This window comes from Pongo pygmaeus, chromosome 5 (assembly GCF_028885625.2).
Source record: "Pongo pygmaeus isolate AG05252 chromosome 5, NHGRI_mPonPyg2-v2.0_pri, whole genome shotgun sequence".
NCBI classification, from domain to species: domain Eukaryota; kingdom Metazoa; phylum Chordata; class Mammalia; order Primates; family Hominidae; genus Pongo; species Pongo pygmaeus.
The window spans coordinates 86,474,643-86,499,605 of NC_072378.2; the positions used below are offsets into that span (position 1 = coordinate 86,474,643).

At 38.5% G+C, this 24,963-nt stretch overlaps 1 protein-coding gene across 1 annotated transcript in view; it reads left to right on the forward strand.

Moving 5' to 3' along the window:
* HTR1E (5-hydroxytryptamine receptor 1E) overlaps positions 1-24,963 on the forward strand; it is an 87,236-nt gene that overhangs the window by 4,339 nt on the left and 57,934 nt on the right. The window lies entirely within an intron of this gene.

A 24,963-nucleotide genomic window follows, 5' to 3' on the forward strand; every position in this document is an offset into this window, starting at 1 on the left:
GGGAGGGAGGGAGGGAGGGAGGGAAGTGTTATAAATATTGGTCAGGGAAAAGCTTTATTATTAATTACAGATTAAATAATTAGCTACTAGGAAAATTCAAGGGGATAAATCAAACTGCCATTAGAAAGAATGAGAGAGCTCAGTAAGGTGGCTAGCTACAATAGCTTGCCTGGTTAGCAACAATATAATCATAGGGATTTATATTGCGCTTGTACACTGTTGGGCAGAAAACATGCCTGAGAGGTATAAAAGATGCTGTTAGCATCCAAGAAAAATGGGAAAGGAAAGCCCATCTCATCTGAGGAAGATGGAGGAAGAAGAACCTACAGAAAAGGATTCCACATTCCAAACTCATCCCTCTGAATTCAGTAATATTTATCCTTATATGATTTCTGACAGTGTAGTTTGTCATTGTAATTAATTCTTTCCTGTAAGTAAACAAGAATTGTATATTTACTTAAGTACCTTACATTTTAAACTTCATTACATACTGCAAATTTTAATGTTGAACTCTGCCCTAATCAAGGAAGTATTTGTTACCTAACATAAGAATTTGATATAGAGTAATCCATAAACACTATCCTACCATATAGTTCATCATAATTTAACATTTAAAGAAAGAAGCATGATTTCCTCTTTTATTATGCTTTCATTTGAGCCTTTTTAACTTTCTTATCATTCTTTCCTTCTGAGCCTAATTCAGTTCCTTACACAGATGCTCTAAAAAATCAAGCATTAAATATGTAAGTTAATTTGTAATTAGCAAATACATCATTTACAAGATACATTCATATTGGCAAGCATATTTTATTTCATAGATTGTAAACTGGTAAATCTCCTCACCCTCTCTGCAATACAGTAAGCCTGTTTCTAAGACCACCCGAGGTTTTATTTTATGTCCCAGGCATTCGAGAACCAGACTTTACTGACCCCAGGGTTTAGTGACTTACATATAAATGAAGCATCTTACCAAGAAAGGATGAAAAATGACTTTAGAGGAAGCAAAATCTCAAAGGTCACAAAAATTGATTACTTTCAACTTGGTGACAGAGGCAATGCTCCTGTGATGCAGATGGAGTAATTTCTCCAGCACAAAAGATGTCCAGCTAGGTCCCATTGGCTTTGAGATAATCTCTCACATTGCATTAAGTGTACTGAGTGCCCTGTCTCAGACTTATGTACCATTAGCATGCATTTAATTAACAATTAATGATTACATATTATTGTTACTATTACCACATATTCCTGTTATATTAAAATATGTGAAATTTGTAGCTATGTTTTGCCTGTTTAGTAAAATGAGTCTGAATCTAAGAGTGAGAGGGTCTACACACAGCCAAGAGGATGGGGTATTAACCCAGGCCTGTGTGAAGATATTTGCATCTCATGGAATGCTCTCCAGGGAACAAATTGACCTGCCCTGTGGATGTCAGCTAACCTCCCTCCAGCTTCCTCAGGGCTTGCTGAATGTACAGTGAGTGCCACTGTGCCAGTGTGGCGGTGAAGCACAGGCTCAACTCTACGGACCTGGGGTCAGAAGGCCTGGGTTAATACCCCATTCTCTTGGCTGTATGAGCTGCACGGTCTGTCATCATTACAATGGGGACAATAATACATGCCCTGTCTACCTCAGCCTCCTTTCAGGGAAGTTTCTCAAAACAAAGTATGCTATTGTGACTCACTGTCACCTGTGATGTCAAACTGCGCCTTGTGTTATACTCCTAGCGGGTAACACAGCATGGGGCTCAAGCCCAAGCTCTGGAGTCCAGAAAGCCAGGTTCATATCCCAGCTCTGTCATTCATTAACTGCTTTCACATCTCTAAACCTCAGTTTCCTCATTTGTTAGGGCTCGCATAACAGTACTATGTCATAGGGCTATTATGAGGATTAAATATGTGTATTCATTATTGCTAAATAATAAATTACCCCAAAACCTAATGACTTAAAGCAACACATTTTTATTATCTCTATTATCATAGTTCTATGGGTTGGGAATCTGGGTATGGCTTAGCTAGGTCCTCTGGCTCAGGTCTTTCACTCACAGGCTGCAAAGTTTCAACCAAGACTGCAGACATCTCAAGGCTCAACTGGGGAAAGATATGCTTCCAAGCTCACTCATGTGGCTGTTGACAAGCCTCAGGTCCCAGCTGGCTGCTGGCTGGAGACGTTGTTTTGCTACCACATGGACCTCCTTATAGGGCTACTAACAAAACAGAGTGCTTCATGCAGATGTTGCAGCTTGCTCTCCTTGGAGCAAGGGCTAAGATTGAAAGATGGCAAAACAGAAGCCACAGTCTTTTTGTACCTGATATCAGAAGTGATATCCCATGGCTTCTGCTGTGTTCCTCATTAGAGACAAGTCACTAGTTCCAGCCTAATTCAAAGGGAAGGGATTACACAGTGGGAGGAATACCTAGAGGAACCAAATCATTGAGAGCCACCTGAGATACTGCCTGCCGCAATATGATAAGACATGAGAAGCTGTTTGATAAAGACTCAATTCAGTATCACCTCATATTTTTATCTCATAGTCATGTTCTCAGACTGAAATTAGATAATCTGTGTCAAAGAATTTGTAAAATATAAAGCTCTATACAATATCAAGATTTTATTAGTTTTATTAATGCTGAGAATCCAGTTCCACTTTATAGATGGTGATATAAGAACAGCAAATCAACTAACCTGCACATTGCGCACATGTACCCTAAAACCTAAAGTATAACAATAATAAATAAATTAAAAAAATAAAAAAAAGAAGAGATGCGAATTTTACACCTTGCTCTGTGTGTGACCTTGGAAAAGCCATTTATTTGTTTCATACCTTAGTTCTCTCATAAAAGTGATGATAATAACAGACTTACCAGGATAAAATAAGATAATAGACAACCATGCAGCACACTGACAATATTTTGGTCACCCACAAACCACATATATGACAGTGGTCCCACAAATTATAATGGAGCTGAAAAATTCCTACAGCCTAGTGACATCATCGCTATTGCAGTGTTGTTGTAGCACAATGTATCACTCATGTGCTTGTGATGAGGCTGATGTAAACAAACCTGTGCTGCCAGTTGTATAAAAGTATAGCACATACAATTATGTATAGTATATAATACTTGCTAATGATAATAAACAACTATGTTACTGGTTTTTATATTTACTGTACTATACTTTTTATCATTATTTTGGGGTGTGTTCCTACTTAATTTAAAAAAAAGGTAAAAAGAAGTTTAACTGTAAAACAGCCTCAGGCAGGTCCTTCAGAAGGTATCCCAGAAAACAGCATTGTTATTACAGGGGATGACAGCTCCATGCATGTTATTGCCCCTGAAGGACCTTCCAATGGGACAGGATGTGTAAATAGATACAGTGATACTGATAATCCTGAGCCTGTATAGGCTGAGGCTAATGTGTCAGTATCTTAGTTTTGTTTGTTTGTTTGAGATGGAGTCTCAGTCGCCCAGGCTGGAGTGCAGCGGCACAATCTCGCCTCATTGCAGTGGCACAATCTCGCCTCATTGCAGCCTCTGCCTCCCAGGTTCAAGCAATTCTCCTGCCTCAGCTTCCTAGTAGCTGGGATTACAGGCACTCACCACTATGCCCAGCTAATTTTTTGAATTTTTAGTAGAGACGGGATTTCACCATATTGGCCATGCTGGTCTCGAACCCCTGACCTCAAATGATTCGCCCGCCTCAGTCTCCCAAAGTGCTGGGATTACAGGCGTGAGTATCTTAGTTTTTAACAAAAAAGTTTGAAAAGGAAAGAAAAAATTCAAAGTTTTAAAAACAGAAAAAAGTTTATAAAATGAGGTTATAAATAATGAGAATATTTTTGTATAGCTATACAATGTGTTTTAAGCTAAGTGTTATTACAAAAAGAGTCAAAAAGGTTTTTTTAATTTAAAAGTTTGGTTTTTTTTGTTTTTGTTTTTCTTTTTGTTTTTTTTTTGAAATGACGTTTCTTTCTTGCCTCCCAGACTGGAGTGGAGTGGCGTGTTGATCCCAGTTCACTGCAACGTCCGCCTCCCCAGTTTCAAGCAATTGTCCTGCCTCAGCCTCCCAAGTAACTGGGATTACAGGCATGTGCCACCATGCCCGGATAAATTTTGTATTTTTAGTAGAGATGGGGATTCACTATGTTGGCCAGGCTGGTCTCAATCTCCTGACCTCAGGTGGTTTACCTGCCTCGGCCTCCCAAAGTGCTGGGATTACAGGCATGAGCCACCACACCCGGCCTAATTAAAAAAGTTATAGTAAGATAAGGTTAACTTATTATTGGAGAGAGAAAAAATGGTTTTTACAAATTAGGTATAGCTTAAGTGTACAGTGTTTTTAAAGTCTACAGTAGTGTACAGTAATGTATTAGGCCTTCATATTCCCTCAACACTGACTCACTGACTCACCCAGAGCAACTTCCAATCCTGCAGACTCCATTCATGGTAAGTTCCCTACACAAGTGTCCCATTTTTTATCTTTATACCGTATTTTTACTGTACCCTTTCTACGTTTAGATACACAAATACCATTGTGTTACACTTGCCTAGAGTATTCAATACAGTAACATGCTGTCTGGCTTTGTAGCTTAGAAGCAATAGGCTATGCCACAGAGCCTAGGTGTACAGTAGGCTACACCATCTAGGTTTGTGGAAGTACACATCCTGATGTTCACACAATGATGAAATTGCCTAACAATGCATTTCTCAGAATGTATGATGCATGGCTATATATAAAATTATGCTGAAATCTAAAAAAATGAGATGATGGTCATAATGACAATGATGAAGATGACTATATGTTTCAGCTTCTACTCCATGGTCCTTTGAGGACAACTGAAGTAACTAGATATGATTTTTATCAGTTACGTTTTAAGTGTATGTATCAAATCCAGCTACCCCAAGTTTTACAATAACTTTATATGGTTCAATCTTATCTTGCTGAACACATTAGATATGCTCCCCTGAAAAGTGGCTTGCAAACAGAATTTTTAGAAACTGAACCATAATTAAAATGCACAGAGGCCGGGCATGGTGGCTCACACCTGTAATCCCAGTACTTTGGGAAGCCGAGACAGGCGGATCACCTGAGGTCAGGGGTTTGAGACCAGCCTGACCAACATGAAGAAACCCTGTCTCTACTAAAAATACAAAATTAGCCATGCGTGGTGGCACATGGCTATAATCCCAGCTACTCAGGAGGCTGAGGCAGGAGAATCCCTTGAACCCAGGAGGCGGAGGTTATGGTGAGCCGAGATCGCGCCATTGCACTCCAGCCTGGGCAACAAGAGCGAAACTCTGTCTCAAAAAAAAAAAAAAAGCACAGAGAAGGTTTCTATGTATCTAGTGGAATTGTACAATGCTTATGTGATCTTGTGATATCATTAATATTTTATAATATAAATAATTATCCTTATCTTATTATTTTAATTTTCTGGCATTATAGCAAGTGCCCTTGAATTGGGCACACCTGTATAAATATTTATAGTTACTTAAGAACTCACAAAACAACCTTTGAAGTAGGCAAATAAAACCAACTCTTGGTTATCTCAAAGAGTTCTTTTTGTTTGATTCTTGTGTTATCTACATTTCTTCTCTCACTGTAAATTCGCATAAATTTGGCAGATACAAAACAAGTAAAGTTCAAACTTCTCCATTCAACCACTTTAAGGGATTTTTTTCTTGCTTATAAGTATATCACATGTTCATTGTAGAAAATTTGGAAATGCAGAAAAGTGTAAAAAATGTAGTTAAAGTTACTCTTATTGTCACCACCAACAGGCAGCCACTATTGATACTTTGATGAATTTCTGCCTTAGTGCTTTCCCTCTCTATAGGGAGAAAAGAGTGGTTTCTTTTTCAATGAAATCAAGAGTACATTATATACTTTTCTTGTATCCTGCTTTTTCTAATTAACATTATTTTTAAATGATATTTCCATTTATTGATTCAACAACATAAATTAGTAAATATTGACTATATCCAAAGTGGAATTTGGATGAACTGTAAGAAATATAGTTAATAATTGAATTCAGATTTTTTAAATCAATTCCAACAATTGTGAAGTAGTTTCTTTTCCTTTTTTTTTAAAATTTTACTTTAAGTTTGGTGATACACGTGCAGAACATGCAGGTTTGTTACATAGGTGTACATGTGCCATGGTGGTTTGCTGCACCTATCAACCCGTCATCTAGGTTTTAAGCCCTGCATGCGTTAGGTATTTGTCCTAATGCTCTCCCTCCCCTTACCCTCCACCCCATGACAGGCCCCAGTGTGTGATGTTCCCCGCCTTGTGTTCATGTGTTCTCATTGTTCAACTCCCACTTATGAGTGAGAACACGTGGTGTTTGGTTTTCTGTTCCTGTGTTAGTTTGCTGAGAATGATGGCTTCCAGCTTCATCCATGTCCCTGCAAAGGACATGAACTGATTCTTTTTTATGGCTGCAAACATTATCTATTTAATAAGTTTCACATATAATTACTATTTGAAAACATCATTTCTAATAAGTATATAATATTCTGTTGTATGGATATACTATATCTTATTTAACCAGTCATTACTATTGGAATTTTAGGTGGTTGTCAGTTTTTATACTATAAAATTATAGCATGAAAAGAAAATTTTTACATAAGTCTTTGTCATTCGTTATTCTAGTTATCTTAGTAAAAGTAGCAAAGGAGTCCTTGAAGTCACTAGGGGGAAATGAGGTTTGGTAATCCAAGTATAAATATATACACCACAGTCTTCTCTTCCCTCTTCCCTACCACTTCCTCTCACCTCCCACTGGCAGAAATTTGCAGGCTTTTAATGCTGGAAATTGCTGAAGTAACAATCTAATTGGGGTGGCCATCTGTCGTTTTTGGCCCATATGGTTCAGGTCACACTGAATGCACCCTTGGCTCCAAGAGTGACATGGGACCCAGGCCCATCCAAACATCTTGTTCTCCAGGGCACTGTGATTGATTCAGGGATGGGCCATGATCCAAGCAGACCAATTGGAATCAATGACGCTCAGTTGAGAGGTGTTCAGGTGCCGTCACCTACACTGGATTTGGAGATTTAAGGACACATGCCAGGAACTACAGGGACCCAACATAAGGGGAGTGCCTCCTGAGGATAAAACTTTACATGGAGGAAGGAAGAGCCAAGAGATGGAGAAAGATTCTTGACTATATTATTTAAGTTTCTGGATCCACCTGTGCCTGATCTACACTTGACACTGAAGTTTCATGAGCAAGTAAAGTCTCCTTCTCACTTACGCCAATTTAAGAAGATTTCTGTCATTTGTCTTTTAAAATGTCTTTAATAATCCAGAGATTTTTACCCTCTCAATTGACGAAAATGAGTTGCAATTAAGACAGATTCTGGAGCTGAATCCTAGTTCCGTCACTGACAGTGTAACGAGGGAAGGTTACATGACCTTTCCCCAGTCAGCTTCCCTACCTATAAAATGAAAATAATGCTAATATCACCTCAGAGAGGTTTTGCAGGGTTAAGTAAGTTAATATGTGAAAAAGTGCTTAGAACAGTACCTGGTATATTTTAATTACTACGTAAGTGTGTCCCTGCTGCTGCTGTTGTTATTTTGAAGGCAGAAAGAAAACACAGGAGAGTAAATGACTTATTTCACTCATGCAGAGATTTAGCAGCCAAGCTAAAATTCAAATTTAGGTCTTCTCTTTTCTCTGCTTGTTGTTCTTTCTCAAGAGCTAAGCATATCGTCATCTTTATGATATATTTGAGTATTAAGCTTTCAGAAGTTTCCGTCCACATATTTGAACATTTCTATCAAAAGTTTTTGAGGTAGACCAGGAGGTCAGAAAATAGATTTAAGTTACTAGCAATAACCAGATGCTACTGTAGGATTATAGGTTATCATAACTTGTAACTAAAAATTATTACTTTTATTACAATAAGTTTAATTAAATTTATTTAATTTTAATTAAAATTAAAATACATTTTATTATTATAATTTCTACTTTAACAAGTAACTGTACCTTTCACCATGTTTTATTTAGCACCTTTCACAGTGTTGTTGTCTTTTTTAATATACCTTCCTATTAAACCAGTTGCTCTTTGCAGAATGCTTGAATCATCTGGCTCTTAGTTAGTAGGCTCCCGTTACCTAACCAAGCACTGAGTGAACGTATTTACTGGGGAGGCAGCTGGTCTCTCCCAAATGTAAATCAGATTTCATCATGTCTGGCTTGGAGAGAATGTGGCATATGGCAAATGAAGACACAGCTGCATAGTGAAATTTTCCATCACAAATTAGTCTAATACCTAAATGCAGAGTGAATAAAACATTTTCTAAATAAGAATATTATGTTCAAATTCATAATCATTGTTAAATATTAAGAGTCAGGTTATTTCCCTTGAATTATACAAAATTTCACTATTCTGCTTGAAAAAGTACATGTTATCTTATATTTAAAGTCATACTATTCACATCCAGGCTGCCTTTCAACTTCTATTATTTAAAAATATTTTCAGATATCTACATTGCCTGTTATTAAAATGCAAACTATTCTTTGAGTAGAGAACCTTTGTGTAAGGCCTTACAAAGTTCTGATAGAGACGAAGTGCATGGAAGGAATGACAGTGTGGTGGGAAGATCCATGGCCTTAGGGGAATGGGTGGGAGCCTAAGCTTTGGAGCAGTTAGGTTGGAATTCAGACAAAGCCCTGCCACTTCTAGGCTGCAAAGACATTGAACAAGGTACTTCACTACCCTCTGCCTCAGTTTCCTTATCTGTGATAAGAATAATACCATGTAATGGTAATACAAACATCATAGGATTGTCAGAATCAGAATGAGAAAATGTATGCAATATTCTTAGCATAGTACCTGCCACATAATAAGCACTCAAAAATAATAAGACCTGCTTCATCACTGGCTCTAAAGTTTTGTCAAATTGGTTTCATAACCCTAAAAAGGCTATCAAATCTTCCTGGGCCTCAGTTTTGTCATTAGGTGAGTAAATTGGACCAAATTCTGTAAAAAGTACCTTTGGGGGTTAAAATGCTACAACAATGCCCATACACATTGGGGTAAACCAAAAATCTATAACAGGGGCAAACTTGGGAAGATTTTTTCAAATCTGTTTTTCTACACTGAAATCAAGCTGCATCCATTCTCCAAACGTGATCATCTTCTCTAATAATAAAGCAAGGTTTGTCTATTTTTAACTTTTTATCGATCCAGTGCTCAGATTTTTCAGCACCATTTGGGGAGGAGCGTTCAATGGCTCATTGCAGAACCTTCCTTGTCATGATGATTTTGATAATATTATTGACATTCTTTCAGATTCCATAGTGAGTCTTTGTCATGATTCAAAGGGCTCATGATGCTGATAACACAAACAAAAGTAACCAGTTCAAGAATTAATTTGGTTAATGAGGATCACTAATACGGATAATTTCTTCCTAATAGTTTTAGTGGGATGCATTATTTGGTTGGGTGTATAATCTTGTCTACACTGATCAAGCTAGCGTGAAACTCTTCTTATCAGCCTTTAACTACGTACTTTACCAACACAGCCTTTGAAATATTTGTTTTCTTTTCATGAAGAGCTTTTAAATTTTTTGCCTAGATTCGAAAGTAAGAAATCAATTTAAATGGCATAACTTTCAAACTAGACTTCTGAAATGAGATTTAATGCATCATCATTAAATCTAAATTGATATTTTTCTTTAAAAGATGCAACTTTTCTATTTCCTATGTAAATAACTGTGACTCTATTGATTTATAAACTCCAAGAACAATTACCACTAGGGAAAAAGACAGGATAAAGGAGCATTTGTTGTTAAGCAGATATAATATTTTGAACTGATGATAATGTTTCCCTTACAAAACATGCTTGTATTAACTGATATTTATACTCATTTTTGAAAACTGAATTATAGATTTATGAAGGATATATTCAAAACTTAATTCACTAAAAGAAAAAAATAGATATGTCTATTGAAATATCCCCTAAGAAGCAGAAAAATATTTTTGTTCTAGTAGTATAAATAGAATAATGCAAATAAGAATGTCACCTGAATTTTAAGTAACACACAGTATATTTGGACCCCAGATTGACAATTGGCAACAGTACCAGAAAATAAACTAGAAACTAGATGCAGCCAGGCCTTGGCAAATATCTTTTTAAGATATTTGTTAAGAAACTCATAATAACTGCTTCCTCATTGAGGTGAACTTTCCTTAGTTGACACTCTCTTGATTACAAGTACACGATGCCTACTTTAAATTATCCTTAATTATTAAGGGAATTTGTTAGAAGATGCCAGGATATTTGGTGAAACTCAAGAGCTAGAGTTAGCTACTAGGAAATTATCAGGAATCTAGAACCTTATTTTCTCTTCCCTTTTTTCTCTCCAAGACTGGCTTTGAATATTTCTACACACATGTGGCTAAATGTGGGTGTCCCATAGCTCCTTAGTTTCGATTTTGAGATTCAAACAACTCACAGAGAAAACCAACAAGCATCTCTCACTCACAGTTCAAATTCCTAGAAAAAAAGAGAGTTTGGCCCAGCTATAGTTAGCTGTCTATCCCTAGCCCATCAACAATGGTGCAAACATAGGTGCTGGGAATCTAGTCTTAGCAGGAGGGAAACAGTATGCAGAAAAAGGGGGATCTGTGTTGTACAGACACCCCAAAAAAGTTGTCTTTTCTTCCTTTTGGCTTACACATACACACACACAGACACACATACAGACACACACACACACACACACACACCATTCTTCCCATTTATTAAAAGGTCTCCCTGCCATATATGACTTAACCATCTTACACTGAACTACACCCTCATTCACCCTCTTCCTGAAGGGGATAATCCAATCAATCATATCTAGCAACTGAATCCTAACATGTCATCAATGGGCCCCTCTTCTCAAAGTGAATGATCCCCAGAATAGTCCATTTTTTTCTGTAGATTAGGCTTCATTTTGTTCAGAAAAATAGCTTTCTCTTTTTATTCTGCAACATAATGATTAAATGGTAAAATTAGAAAGTTATCAGTAAAACCACAAACATTCCCACTCAAAAAATGATTACAAGAAGCAAAAATCTTCACAGCAACATCATACATTGGTTACCAGACCAGAGAATTTATTGCATCCTGCAAGACAAGGATTGCAAGAAAGGTAAAGAGTAGGATAAATAGGTTTTATGGGCTTCCATTATTGTTGGGATGGGTTCCTTCCTAAATCAAGTACTTCACTACAATATAATGCAAATAAAGTTAACGTCTCTGCATGCTGCCTTGACTGACTCAGCCAACCAGTTTCATATTCTTTACATAGCTTTGTTAACTGTAGCTCTCTCTATTGATGCAATTTCTCTCTTAGTCAAGATCCTTTTGGTTGTGAGTAAAAACATACACAGATACAAAACCACAGACTTTAAGTTAGCGTAAGGAAAAACTATGTTGGGAGGAGTTTACTGGAAGGGTTCCAAGGTACATTAATTCATAACAAATGACCCCAAAACTTAATGGCATAAAATGGCACTCTTTATTTAAGTCAATTTTGGAGATTGTCTAGGTAGTTTTTCTCATGTGGTCCAGCTCCGGTGGTCTCTGCTGACATTGTTCCTGCCTCTGCTTGAGCTGGCAGGTCAGTTACAAGCCAGACGATCTACTGTGTTCTCACATTTCTAAGGGTCGGCCGGCTGTCAGCTAGTGCAAAGGAGTCAGTGGTTAGAAGGGACTAGGCCATGTGGCTCTCAACATCCGGGATGCTACACTAGGCATCTTCACAGGGTTCCTAAAAGTACAATGAAGAAAGCGGCAAAGTCCTTGAGACTGAGACTCAAAACCCACATGATTCCATTTCTGTCACATTCTATTAGTCAAAATAATTCATAAGGTCAGCCCAGACTCAAGGAACAGAAAACAGATTGTATTAGTCCGTTCTCACATTGCTATAAAGAACTACCTGAGACTGGGTAATATATAAAGAAAAGATGCTTGATTGACTCACAGTTCCATAGTCTGTACAGAAAGCTTGGGTGGGGAGTCCTCAGGAAACTTACAATTGTGGCAGAAGCAAAGGGCAAACAGGCACATCTTACATGGCTGGAGAAAAAGCAAGAAAGTGAAGGGGGAGGTGCTTCACACTTAAACAACCAGATCTCGTGAGAACTCACTCACTACCATGAGAATAGCAGAGGGAAATCCACCCCCATGATTCAGTTACCTCCAACAAAGCCCCTCCTCCAACATTGGGAATTACAATTTAATATGAGATTTGGGTGGGGACACAAATACAAACCATATCATAGATTCACCTCTTGATGGCAGGAGCTGTAGTAGGGAAATTTTTGCAGTCTACAACAAGGGATATTATGAAGAAGTCAAAGATAATTTGTATAGCCAGACACCACAAGGGGCTAGAACTGTGAACTGTAAAGCTGGCAGAGCCTGAGATGTTTCCATTTTTATTCAGGCTGTCTGTCTGCCTCTCATCATATGGCGTCTTACTCTGCTTCTCTCACTAAGACATCTTACTTTATTCAATTACTTTATTCAACTTACTTTATTCAAGGTATGTATATAAGACCCTAGAGGCCTGCCCCACAAATCCCCAGTGTGCATGTCTTCAGTTCAAGTGATCTGCTCAGACAGCTGAATAGTATCTCTTAGCACCAATTTCAATTCCCAAAACAGAGGATTTGATTGTCCCAGATTTGGGGCAGTGATTCATCCCAATTCATCCACTATTTCTGGATGGGGAGCCACAGAATAGATACGTGGTTACTGTGAGGCCCCTCTGCAGAAGAGAGTGGTGTGGGACCCTTCTCAGAGGATGAGAGACTCAGGAGATGCTTTCTATCACAGTATGTAATGGCAAAGCCCGTATGCCCTGAAAAATTCAACTCTCCAAATGAAGTCAGTATTCTGTTACCAAGTCAGTGCCAGGAAAATGCAAGAAAAATTGAAAACAAGCTTGTCATTTTCTTCTATTTTTTTCTGAGTCTGAAGTGCCCGTAGATACTCTTAGTTCTTCTAGAAAGCTTGAAAGCAATATTTAATGGAAGTCAAATTTGGTCTGCAGCAGATTTCTTTTTCATTTGATTTTCTCCCTCTTATCTTGGGAACAACCTCTAATGAGAGAAATATTCCAGAGCACCATCTCAAGATGTATCTGGGAAAGGAACCCATTGTACACCAGAGCAAATCGACCCTGTGCTCCCTGACAATATGCTTAGTTTTCAACAGCTTCCCTGATCCCACTTCTTATGACTTTACCACACTTTTCTGCACTTCCCAGAGGTTCAGCAAGGCTTCCATCTCCCTGCTGGTCTTGTCAGGGCAATCTCTTCACTGGCACCATGGCTTATTTTCTACAGAACCACTGAAAGCAGACATGGTTCCCATGCAGATTATCTTCCCATTTGCACTTACCAATCATGTGAACTCAGGCAGGTCCACCTCCCTGTCAGCTTGTCTCTTGCAAAATTTAGACTTCAAGTATTTTCTCTCACTGCTACCCTGTATGTTTGTTATCAGATCAAATGAGCCGTCTGCATGCGGTAGCACCTTAAAAACATTAGAATGCTCTGTACGTGTAGAGAAATGGAACTTCTCTCATAGATACTTGGTAGTGAGATAAAGTGGCATGGGTCATTTCATGTCCAGTGTCATCATACAGATGTAAAATCCCACCTTGGAAATGTAGGTGACCACATGTAGAATTTTACCTCTGCCTGCTCATGAGACCCTGTGCAGAGGCCTCAGCTAAGTCATGCTCAGGCTTCTGATCCACAGAAGCTGTGAGATAATAAATGCATGTTGTTTAAAGCTGCTAAATTTGTGGTAATTTGTTACACAGCAATAGACAACTAATACAGTGTTCAATCTCAAATGTAAAATAACATTTTACATAACAGAATGCTATGTGTAGGCTTGAGTGAGTGAGAGAGAGTGTATGTGTGTGTGTGTGTGTGTGTGTGTTCCAAAGGAAACGTATTTTAAAATTAAATACATTTTAACATATGGTTTTCAAAAAGCTGAGAAACTGATGATAAATTTACACTTGTTGCTGCAACATCTCAACATTGTAAACCAAAAATAAAATTCTAAGACCCTCCAACCAATTGACTGAAACCCCCTCTCAGTCAAGGGCATTCCAAAGTAAACCTGAAAAACTAGTTCAGGCCATGATGGGAATGGGGGATTAGACACGCCTTATTATACCCTTCTCTCTTTGGAATCCGGGCAAAATGGACCAGCATTAACATTACAACAGAGATCTCAAGACTGACCAAACAGATTCTTTGTGGCAATAAGGTATATCACAAAATCATAGATAACAGGCCCTGAAAGAAATAGAAAGTATTTTACCCTAAAATATATTTCTTTGATGTATTTTAAAATGGCCCTGCAAAGCTGTCTCTTGTGGGAGAAGTCTACATTCTATAGAGAATCCTCTTCCCTTTCCAGGTCTTTTTCTGATCCCAGAAAGACTAACTAAAGTCTGGAACCTTTAAAAGTCTGATAAGAAATATTTACCATCTAATCTCTCCGAAGCCTGCTACTTGGAGGATTCATCTGCATAATAAGAACCCTGGTCTCCACAACCCCTTATCTTCATTCAGACATTCCTTTCTGTATTGATTCCAGTTCTTTAGATAATAACTTAACACTTTCAACCAATTGCCAATCAGAAAATCTTCAAATCCACCTATAACTGGAAGCCGCCCTGCCACCATCACTGCTTTGAGTTGTTCTGCCTTTCTGGACCAAACCAATGTACACCTTATATGTATCAATTGATGTCTGCTTGTAACTTCTGACCCCCTAAAATGTATAAGACCAAGCTGTAACCCAACCATCTGGGGTACATGTTCTCAGAGCCTCCTGAAGCTGTGTCATTGGCATGCCCTTATTCTTAACAAAATAAGCTTCTAAATTGATTGAGAAAAAAAATTTTTTTAAATAAAAACATGATTTTCTTGGTCAGAGCTGGGATACTACTTGCTTGCCATATGACCTTGCACACATTATTTATGGAGTTTTTTATGTTTCATTTTCTGTTTTTTAAATAAGAACAACTCCACCAACTTCAGAGTCTTATGAGAATAAAATGATAAAAGTATGTGAATATGCTTAGCATACTATTTGGCCATGCTAGAAGACTATAAGATTAGGTTTTGTTTATTTGTTTCTTTGCCCCTTTCTTGGTGTTCACTGGGTTCAATGGCTGAGTTCTAGTATATGTTAACCTTGTCGTTTAGTGTAGAAAACAATGTGAGATTTAGCATGATTATTGAAACAGCAAATCTTCAGAAATCCAACAAGCCTATGGCACTCAAACAGCTTAGTAAAACCTACCCAACAAAATTTAAGAAGTCTTGGAAGCAGATGGTTTGGGGCATCTAGGCTTCAGCCCAGGGGCATTTTTGCTGGCATTCGTGAGACTTTTCAAAAACAATAAGTAGTCAACATTGTTCAAGGCTCATTTTTTTCCTGCCTTCTGAGGTGACTACTTGAGCAACATCTTTCAAATAATTCTAATCTAAGAAGAATTTTTTATTTTAGCCTTTTAAAAAGGCAATAAAATAAGACATCTATTTTTTTCTCCAAATAGCTATGTACGATAACCTCTATTTATTAGGACATTTTAAAGTTTCTTACCGTATATTCTGGCCAAGGCCATCTTTTTTTTATGAAACATTGTTAGAATTAAATCCCAGAATTTCAGATGAGCTTTCCCTTACACTGTCATATTTCACCTTACCTCTTAACTTTTAAGGGACTGTCCATGAATACCTGAGCCCCAACATCTCAGTCACTTGGCACTGGAGAAAAATCACAGTGCCACCCACCTATCTTCTGAATCAATGTATCTGAATGTTTAATATTTTCCATTTGTTTTACAATTTCTTACAAAATAAATTATTTTCCCGTTGAGGAAAAGAAAGATTTTTATGCATTTGCATGAAAAGGTTTCAAAGATATTGTTAAATGGAAAAAAAAGGGCACAGTAAAGTAAAAAATAGCTTGCATATCGAGATCTCATGTGCATGGAAATGCATGGGCAAAAGCCTACAGGAGCACAATGGTGGATGCTGGTAACCTATGGAAGGTGAGTGGAGTGTAGCGGAGAGGGGGCCTGTCACCTTTAGTCATATATACTTCCATAATAGTAAAATTTTTTAAACTCAGGCTATATCCCCACACTATTTAATTTTTAAAATTGTTTTTAACTGGGAGTGGGCAGGAGGCATGCATTCCTTGACCAATAGAGGCATTTTTTTTTTTTTTTTTTGAGACAGAGTCTCGCTCTGTCACCCAGGCTGGAGTGCAGTGGCGCGATCTCGGCTCACTGCCATCTCCGCCTCCTGGGTTGACGCCATTCTCCTGCCTCAGCCTCCCAAGTAGCTGGGACTACAGGCGCCCGCCACCATGCCCAGCTAATTTTTTGTATTTTTAGTAGAGACAAGGTTTCACCGTGTTAGCCAGGATGGTCTCGATATCCTGACCTCGTGATCTGCCCACCTTGGCCTCAATAGAGGCATTTTTAATTTACAAGCCCATGCGAGAAGCCCATGTGCCTATACTCAAATGCCAGCTCCTCACAATGACCCCAAACATTCTGTCTAAAGTGCCCTCTCGTCTTCCAGTCTGTTCCTGTTTCTGTTTTTTCCCTCATGATACTTGCTATAATCCAAAATTAATAAGTATCTGTTGGCCTCTGTTTTCTCCCAGCTAGAATACAGGCATTATGAGGGCAGGAGTCTCATCAATCTTGTTCAGTTTTCATCTCCAGCATCTAGAGAAGAATCGAGCATTGAGTAGATGCTCAACAAATATTTGAATAAATATAAGAATGAATGAGACAAATGCCCTTGTGCCATTATTGTCTTCTATAAAACTCTGGAGGAGCAGGGGCTGCAAGCAAAAATAGCAGTAGGCCCAAGTTTTACATCTGCTTCCAAAGTACTCTTTCTTATTTGTTAGAGAAGACATTTGTTTCAAGAGATCCAAGAGAAAATTTTCCTGGTGGAAGATCCTAGCAGCCCCAGACTCTGAACAGGAAGTGTCTACCAACCAGATATTGGCCCAGCTCCCACACAGCATAAGACAATGTATTAATCAGGGCTCTCCAGAGAAAGAGAACCAATTGCATGTGTGTGTGTGTGTGTGTGTGTGTGTGTGTGTACAGAAAGAGAGAGATTGATGTTAAGAAATTGGCTCACACAGTTGTGGAGCCTGGCAAGTTCAAAATCTGCAGGGTAGGCGGGTAGGCTGCAGACCCAGGGAAGAGCTGATATTGCAACTCAAGTCCTGAAGACAGTCTAGAGGCAGAATTCCCTCTTCCTTGGGGAAACTCAGTCTTTTTTCTCTTGAGGCCTTCAACTGATTGGATGAGGCCTACCACATTATGGAGGATAATCTGCTTTACCCAAAGTCTACTTTGAATTTAAATGTTCATCTCATCTTAAAAAAAGAAAAAAAGAAGAAGAGAAAACACTCAGCTGAGCACTGTGGCTCACACCTGTAATTGCAGCACTCTGGGAGACCAAGGCAGGTGGATCACCTGAGCTCAGAGTTCGAGACCAGCCTGGGCAACATGATGAAACCCCGTCTCTACAAAAAAAATACAAACATTAGCCAGGCGCCGTGGCACCTGTATGTAATCCCCAGCTATTCAGGAGGCAGAGGCATGAGAAATGCTTGAATCCAGATGGTCAAGGCTACAGTGAGTGGAGATCCTGCCACTGCACTCCAGCGACTAGTGTTTTGACTAATCTGGGTACCATTGCCTAGCCAGGTTGAAACACAAAATTCATCATCATGGGCAGGATGACAGAACCTCAGCTGGAGCCTTAGCTGTGTAGGTAACACAGAGAGTATCCTGTGGTGAAAAAATTAGAAACAGACATTGTGTGAGAAAGAAGGGGCAAGTTTTGTGTAACCTCCTGACAAATTTTGAATCTCTGTTAATCCTCTTTTATGCAAGTATCAGAAGATCACTTCATGTTCAGCCATAGGAGCCCTTTCCTCACAGCCCCATATCAGCCAAGCACATATAGATAAAGCTGCAGGCAAAGATAAGGTGTCTCTGAATCCCCAGCTGTGTCTGTAGGGACACTCTTCCTTAATGCCACTATATTCCTCATACTAGTAAGGAAGTCAGCCAATTCTACTCAATGTACGAGTAAGTACATTGAAATGCAGACTGTCTAAATAAGCAAACCGAAGAGGCACACTGGGAAAGTTATCCAGATAATTCAGGATAAAATTGAGCAGGTGTCTTGGTCTGTTTTGTGCTGCTTTAACAGAATAGTGAAGACTGGATGATTTATAAAGAATAGAAATGTATGTCCCACAGTTCTAGAAGCTGGGTAACCAAGATCAAGGTGCCAGCATGTAGTGACTAGTGAGGGCCTTCTTGCTGCACCATCCCAAGGCAAAAAGTGGAAGGACAGAAGGGGGATGAATGCTGTGTCCTCACTTGGCGGAAGTGCAGAAAAGAGCAAACCCACCCCCATAACCCTTTTTATACTGACACTAATCCATTCATAAAGGCAGACCCCTCCTGACCTAAACACCTCTCCAAAGGCCCTACCACCCAACACTGTTGCGTTGGGGATTAAATTTCAAACATATGAATTTTGGGGACACATTCAAACCAGGCAAGTTTGAAAAGCTTATATTTGGGGTTTACATTATTCCAGCTGGTGAACTTCACCAGTTAGACTCCCTTTACGACACAACTCAGGTGAATGTTCTGTTATCCCGGTTGTTCAATCAAGATCCGTTGAGCTGTAGTGGGTGGGGGAAGTGAATCAGGAGCAACCCCTTCAGGAAAGTGAGGATAAATGAAAGAAAGGCTGAGCTAGGCACGGAGAACCTGAATTCTAGATTTTAACACCTCTCTTGATCATTTGGGACAAGTCACTTAACCCTAAGCCTCAGTTTCGTCTCTGATTCTCCTTTAGCCCTATAATTTCATGGGATGTCTAATCTCAGATACTCTGCTGGCCATGTGGCCTCAGATCCCTCTCCTAATGCCTAATATGTGTTAGCACCCTTGTGCTTTCAAATATTTACTACTACTGCTGGTTTTATTTCTACCACTTAAAGAATGGAAAATCCATATTTAAAAAAAAATCTATTTCCCCCACAATAGTGTGTCTGAATACAGATTCTGAATTGCTTTACACTTATACTGTATGTTTATCTAATTATAAGTAGAAAATACTATTGTGCCCGTGATAAAAATGAAGCTAGGAACTATCAAGAGAGCCTGGTCCTATTTCCAAATACCATTATATTATTTAATATTTTGGTTTCAAATCAGCTTCCAATATTTGGGGAGTCAGTTTTTCTTTTTTGATATTTTTTCTGCTCAACTGATTCAGAAAATCTCTTGTTGCTATGGAAGTCAAATGGGTTTTTTTCATCTGTTTTAAAATCGTCTCCTCATGCCTTTACAATTAAAAGTCATACCTAATTATAATGCTAACTTACTGAATGTGGATCACATATTACACAAAAGAAAATATATGTTCATAATGTCAGGTTCGTAAGAAAAAGAATTTTTTAATTTAATTGTTTTACCAGACTTTAAGTCTTTCCCATTCTTACACATCCCATTTGAATGACACTAAAATGTATAAAATCAATTATATGAGTTTAATTTGTCCAAGCTTGGTATAAAATCTTATTATTCCCTTCCTGAGTATCCGGTTATTCTAATTAATTTTCTCCTCCTTATCAGCGGATTTAATGATTCACTTCCATGCCCCTCTTTTGCCAAGCGCGTCAGCATGTATTGTCAGCCAGAGGTGTCTCCATGGCTATTAAGAAGCTCTGACTCGGTGAAGAAACAGAAGCAGTGTGCTGAGCAGGAGAAGAGGGATGAGGTCATGCCTTTGAGCACCGGCTATAACCTTTATGTTGCTCTTGGTTTTTGTAATGCACACATATGCACATGCAAATATACGTGTGCACACAAAAATGCATGCCTAGCTATATGAATTCTTATGTCAGAAATGAGTGGCGAGTGAAGATCAGAACAGATTTCACATTTTTAACCTAGTCTAAATTCAGCTCCTTTGCCGAACTTCATCTGAGTAATCCCTTTTAAATCTGAGCCCTCCAGTTACTCCAGATTTTCTTAGCACTTTGTTACTTACGTGCATGCCTCTGCTGTCATAGCAAAGTCACAGGCTGACATCCACAGCAGGGAAGATAAGTAACAAATGCATGAACTTGTGGCACAAGATCAAGCACTGGGTGTACAGGCTTGTGACTGGCATTGAGGAACATGGTAAAAAAGGAAGGGAAATAAAGCAAGTAAGATTTTTGTTTGAACATTAAGGAGAATTTTTTGGTTAGGTACAGTGGAACAGTTTATAAAATGTGGTAGTATGATCCCCAGTCCTGGAACACATAAAGAAGAAAATAAAAAAACATTTTCCTGAAGTAGCTTGGGTCAGAAATGTCAGAGATGCAGTGCAAATCATCAGCTATTTGAGAATGGTCAGATGTAGACATGAAGAGATTGACATAATTATTCGTTCTATAAATACAGTCATACACCACATAATAATGTTTTGGTCAACAACAGACCACATATACGATGGTGGTCCCATAAGATGGAGCTGGAAAATTCCTATTACCTAGTGCCATCCTAACATCATGGCACAATGCATTACTCATGTGTTTGTGGTGATTTGGTGTAAACCTACTGGGCTGCCAGTCATATGAAAGCATATCACAGGCTGGGTGCTTTGGCTCACACCTGTAGTCCCAACACTTTGGGAGGCTGAGGTGGGCAGATCACTTGAGGCCAGGAGTCTGAGACCCACCTGCCCAACATGGTGAAATCCTGTCCCTACTAAAAATCCAAAAGTTAGCCGAGTGTACTGGTGCATGCCTATAGTCCCAGCTTCTCAGGAGGCTGAGGCGGGAGAATCACTTGAACCTGGAAGGCAGAGATTGCAGTGAGCCAAGATCATGCCACTGCACTCCAGCCTGGGTGACAGAGTGAGACCCTGTCTCCAAAAATAAGATAAAAAATAAAATAAAAAAATAAAAGCATACCACATACAATTATGTATAGTACATAATCCGTGATCTCTGTTACTGGTTTATGTATTTACTATACTATACTTTTATTGTTATTTTAGTGTGCTCCTTCTACTCATTAAAAAAATGTTAACTGGCAAACAGCCTTAGGCAGGTCCTTCGAGAGGTATTCCAGAAGAAGGCATTACTATTATAGGAGATGACAGCACCATGCATGTTACTGCCCCAAAGACCTTCCTGTGGGACAAGATGTGGAGGCAGAAGACAGTGATATTGATCATTCTGACTTTGTGTAATCCAAGGCGAATGTGTATATTTTTGTCTTAATTTTTAACAGAAAAAATTTAAAACATAAACAAAAAAATTTAAATAGGAAAAAGCTTATAAAATAAGGATATAGAAAAAGAAAATATTTTTGTACAGCTGTACAATGTGCACCACTGCACCTGGCTAACTTTTGTATTTTTAGTAGGGACAGGATTTCACCATGTTGGTGTTTTTTTATCAAGAAGTTAAAAAAATTTAAATACTTATAAAGTAAAAATGTTACAATAAGCTAAGTTTAATTTATAATTGAAGAAAAGAAAATATTGTTTATAAATTTAATGTAGTCTTAGTGTACAGTGTTTATAAAGCCTACAGTAGTGTACAGTGATGTTCTAGGCCTTCATACTCACCCACCACTCACTCACTGACTCACCCAGAGTAACTTTCAGTCCCACAAGCTCCATTCATGGTAAATGCCCTATACAGATTTACCATTTTTTTATCTTGCATACTGTATTTTTACTGTACTTTTTTATGTTTAAATATGTTTAAATACACAAATGCCATTGTGTTACAATTGCCTACATTATTTGGTACAGTAACATGCTATACAGGTTTGTAGCGTAGGAGCAATAGGCTATATCACATGGTCTAGGTGTGTAGTAGGCTATACCATCTAGATCTGTAAGTACACTGTGATGTTCACACAGGGACAAAATTGCCTAACAACACATTTCTTAGAATATGTCCCTGATGTTAAGCAATGCAGGGCTATACTTATTAAGCACCTCTTATATGCCCAACTCTCTGTTAGGCCCTGGAGACACAATAAACAGACTCTATTTTCAAAGCCCTCATAGTCTTAGGGGTAGGACAAACAGACAAGCAAAAATTACTCTACAGTTCAGGACATCATTCTAGAAAACCCTAGAAGAGAAGTTGCACTGGGTGCTATGGAGAAGAAGAGAGGCACCTTCCCTGGAGTAATGGTATGCCAGGGAAGTCTTCCTGACAATATCCAGTCCTCTAGTTTGAAAAACAAAATCATCATGTGACTGTGAAGAAAGCTCATATAGCCATTTGCATGACTGAAAAAATATGCATTGGAATCGTATCTGGGGGCATGGGGCAGATTGCACTACTAACACATAAGACAAATCAGGAATGTTTACAACTATCCTTAAAAATCCTACATATTGCTCATAAAGTACTAAGTGCATGAATATGTGCATAGTTTTATGTTGTGGCTATATTTAGTAAGTAATATATATGCCTAAATATGCCATCAATGCAATAAACGTAAGAATCACATTCTGTGGCAAGATGCTCTCAATGTGAGACACAAGGAAAATGTGATAGCAGGTGATATACTCATTTAGTGATATAGCAGAACTGTCTGCAGCACTTAAATTCTTTCTCTCTTTCTCTGCCTTTATATTTTATTTCAAGCATGGGTAGTTACATTTGTCTAAGTTAAACCTCTGTTTGTAACAGTAAAGTTGTAAACTTTGTCTAAGTCGTAAACTTCTCCTTACAACAGAAATAAGTTACACTGTAAACTTATTTGTTTGAACAAAGTTTTAGAAAATTTTTTACATCATCTTAAAACAATGATCCATAGTACTGAAGAACTCAATGAAAGAGTAATTACAAATTGCTAATGTTTATTAATTCTTAAGTTTCCTTATATTTTAATGCCTTACAATAATGAATTATTTCAATCATAGGAATTATAACTTGCACATAAAATTATAGTCAATAATTTTAAATTAATAAATGAAACAACATAGTACTAGTAAAAGAAAGAAAAAGGAACATATTTAGAGACATATGCTTCAAATTTATTGAGCTTCATTCACTCACAGATTTTACTGTTCGAGCTGTTGTTTCAGAACCAAATCTGCTCAATGAATATCACCTTCTGCCTCATTTTCCTCGTCTTTATAGGTCAAATTCCCTATCACTGCCTCCACTCCATGCCATATGTGGGCTTCCAGACCAAATCTGACTTGAGGGACTCAGCATCCCGGGGCTTTCCACCTCCTTCACTGAAGCCACCTGAGGGGCTCCTCCATCCGTCCTGGGCGTGCTCACTGCTCCTCTGACAGAGCAAGCCATTGACTTGAAGCAGTTCTCAGAGTCTCACCATCTCTGCAGGAGTGTTCCTACCTGATAATGAGGCTTTCACTCCTGGCATGGAATCTATCCCACTCCCCCCACTTTCTATGAGTTCCAGTTCAGAGGTTCTCAATGATTCTCAACTGAGAACACTAGAACTTCTTAGTACAGTGGTTCTCAAATTTGGTTTCACATTTTATTCATCTGGGAAGTTCTGTATTTTTTTTTAATACCAGTGCCTAGCCATCACCCACATAGATTCTGATTTAATCGTTCTGGAATAGGTTTGAGTCATCAACAGTTTGTAGAAATTTCCCAGGTGGTTCTAATGTACAGTCAGGGCTGAAGACCACTATCTTTGCGGGCTTCTTGCAGCCCTCACCTTCCCAGTCAATGCCAAGAGCCAAACCAGTCCATCCAGCGTCTACATACACACACACAGACACACACACCAAACTTGCTATAAGTAAATAGCTCAAGGAATGATAGCAAATAGATGGTCTTCCTTATTCTAAGTGAAGTAACTCAGGAATGTAAAACCAAACACTGTATGTCCTCACTCATAAGTGGAAGCTAAGCTATGAGGATGCAAAGGCATAAGAATGATACAATGGACTCTGGGGACTCAGGGGAAAGGGTGGGAGGGGGCTGAGAGATAAAAGACTGCAAATTGGTTATAGCGTATACTTCTCAAGTGTTGGATGCACCAAAATCTCAGAAATCACTACTAAAGAACTTATGCATGTACTCAAACACCACCTGTTCCCCAAAAACCTATGGAAATAAAAAATAAATAGGAATTCTCTAACACCCACAAAAAAAAAAGTAGATGGTCTTCCCCTATATCTAAGTTGTTCTAATTGATCCAGTCTTTCTTGGATGGTGGTACAAAATGAAAGGATGGGTGGTTTCAAATTTTTCAGACTCTGAAAAAAAAATGAATACAGGATCTGGGTGGGAAATAATATTACCAAGAAGAGCGAAGAAGGAAAACAGCTGAAAATAAAAGTCAGGTTAAGTGATTGAGTCCAAGGTAAAAAGTTATAATATAAGAAGAAAGAGAAAAGTAAGGAGGAAATAATTGAGATATTTTAGGAAGTTTAATGTTATTTAAATGAACAGACTTACAAATAAGGAAACTCTCCATCCAGTTATTAGCATCATCCAATGACTCAGGCCCTGTGGATAATGCAAAATATACAGGTCCTGAGCTAAAGTGGACAGATGGAATCTCATCTCTACCTCTTTCCAGCTCTGGAATCTTGGGCAATCGTGGGAGACTTTCCAAGATTCCCATAGCAAGATCTTTTCTCACACATTATCTTCTTACAATATGAGATTGAATCTCCTCCCATGTGAGGTAGGATCTGTGCTTCCCATCCCTTGAGTCTAGGAGGTAAGTACAGGGGTGTGAAAGACAGTGTGGGAGCCGAGAAGGAACTTGCTGACATGCGTTTGTTGGGGACTGATTCAGAAAAGAGGTGATGCTCAGTCTGAGTATGGAATGCTGAGATGGAGTTTGCCAGGC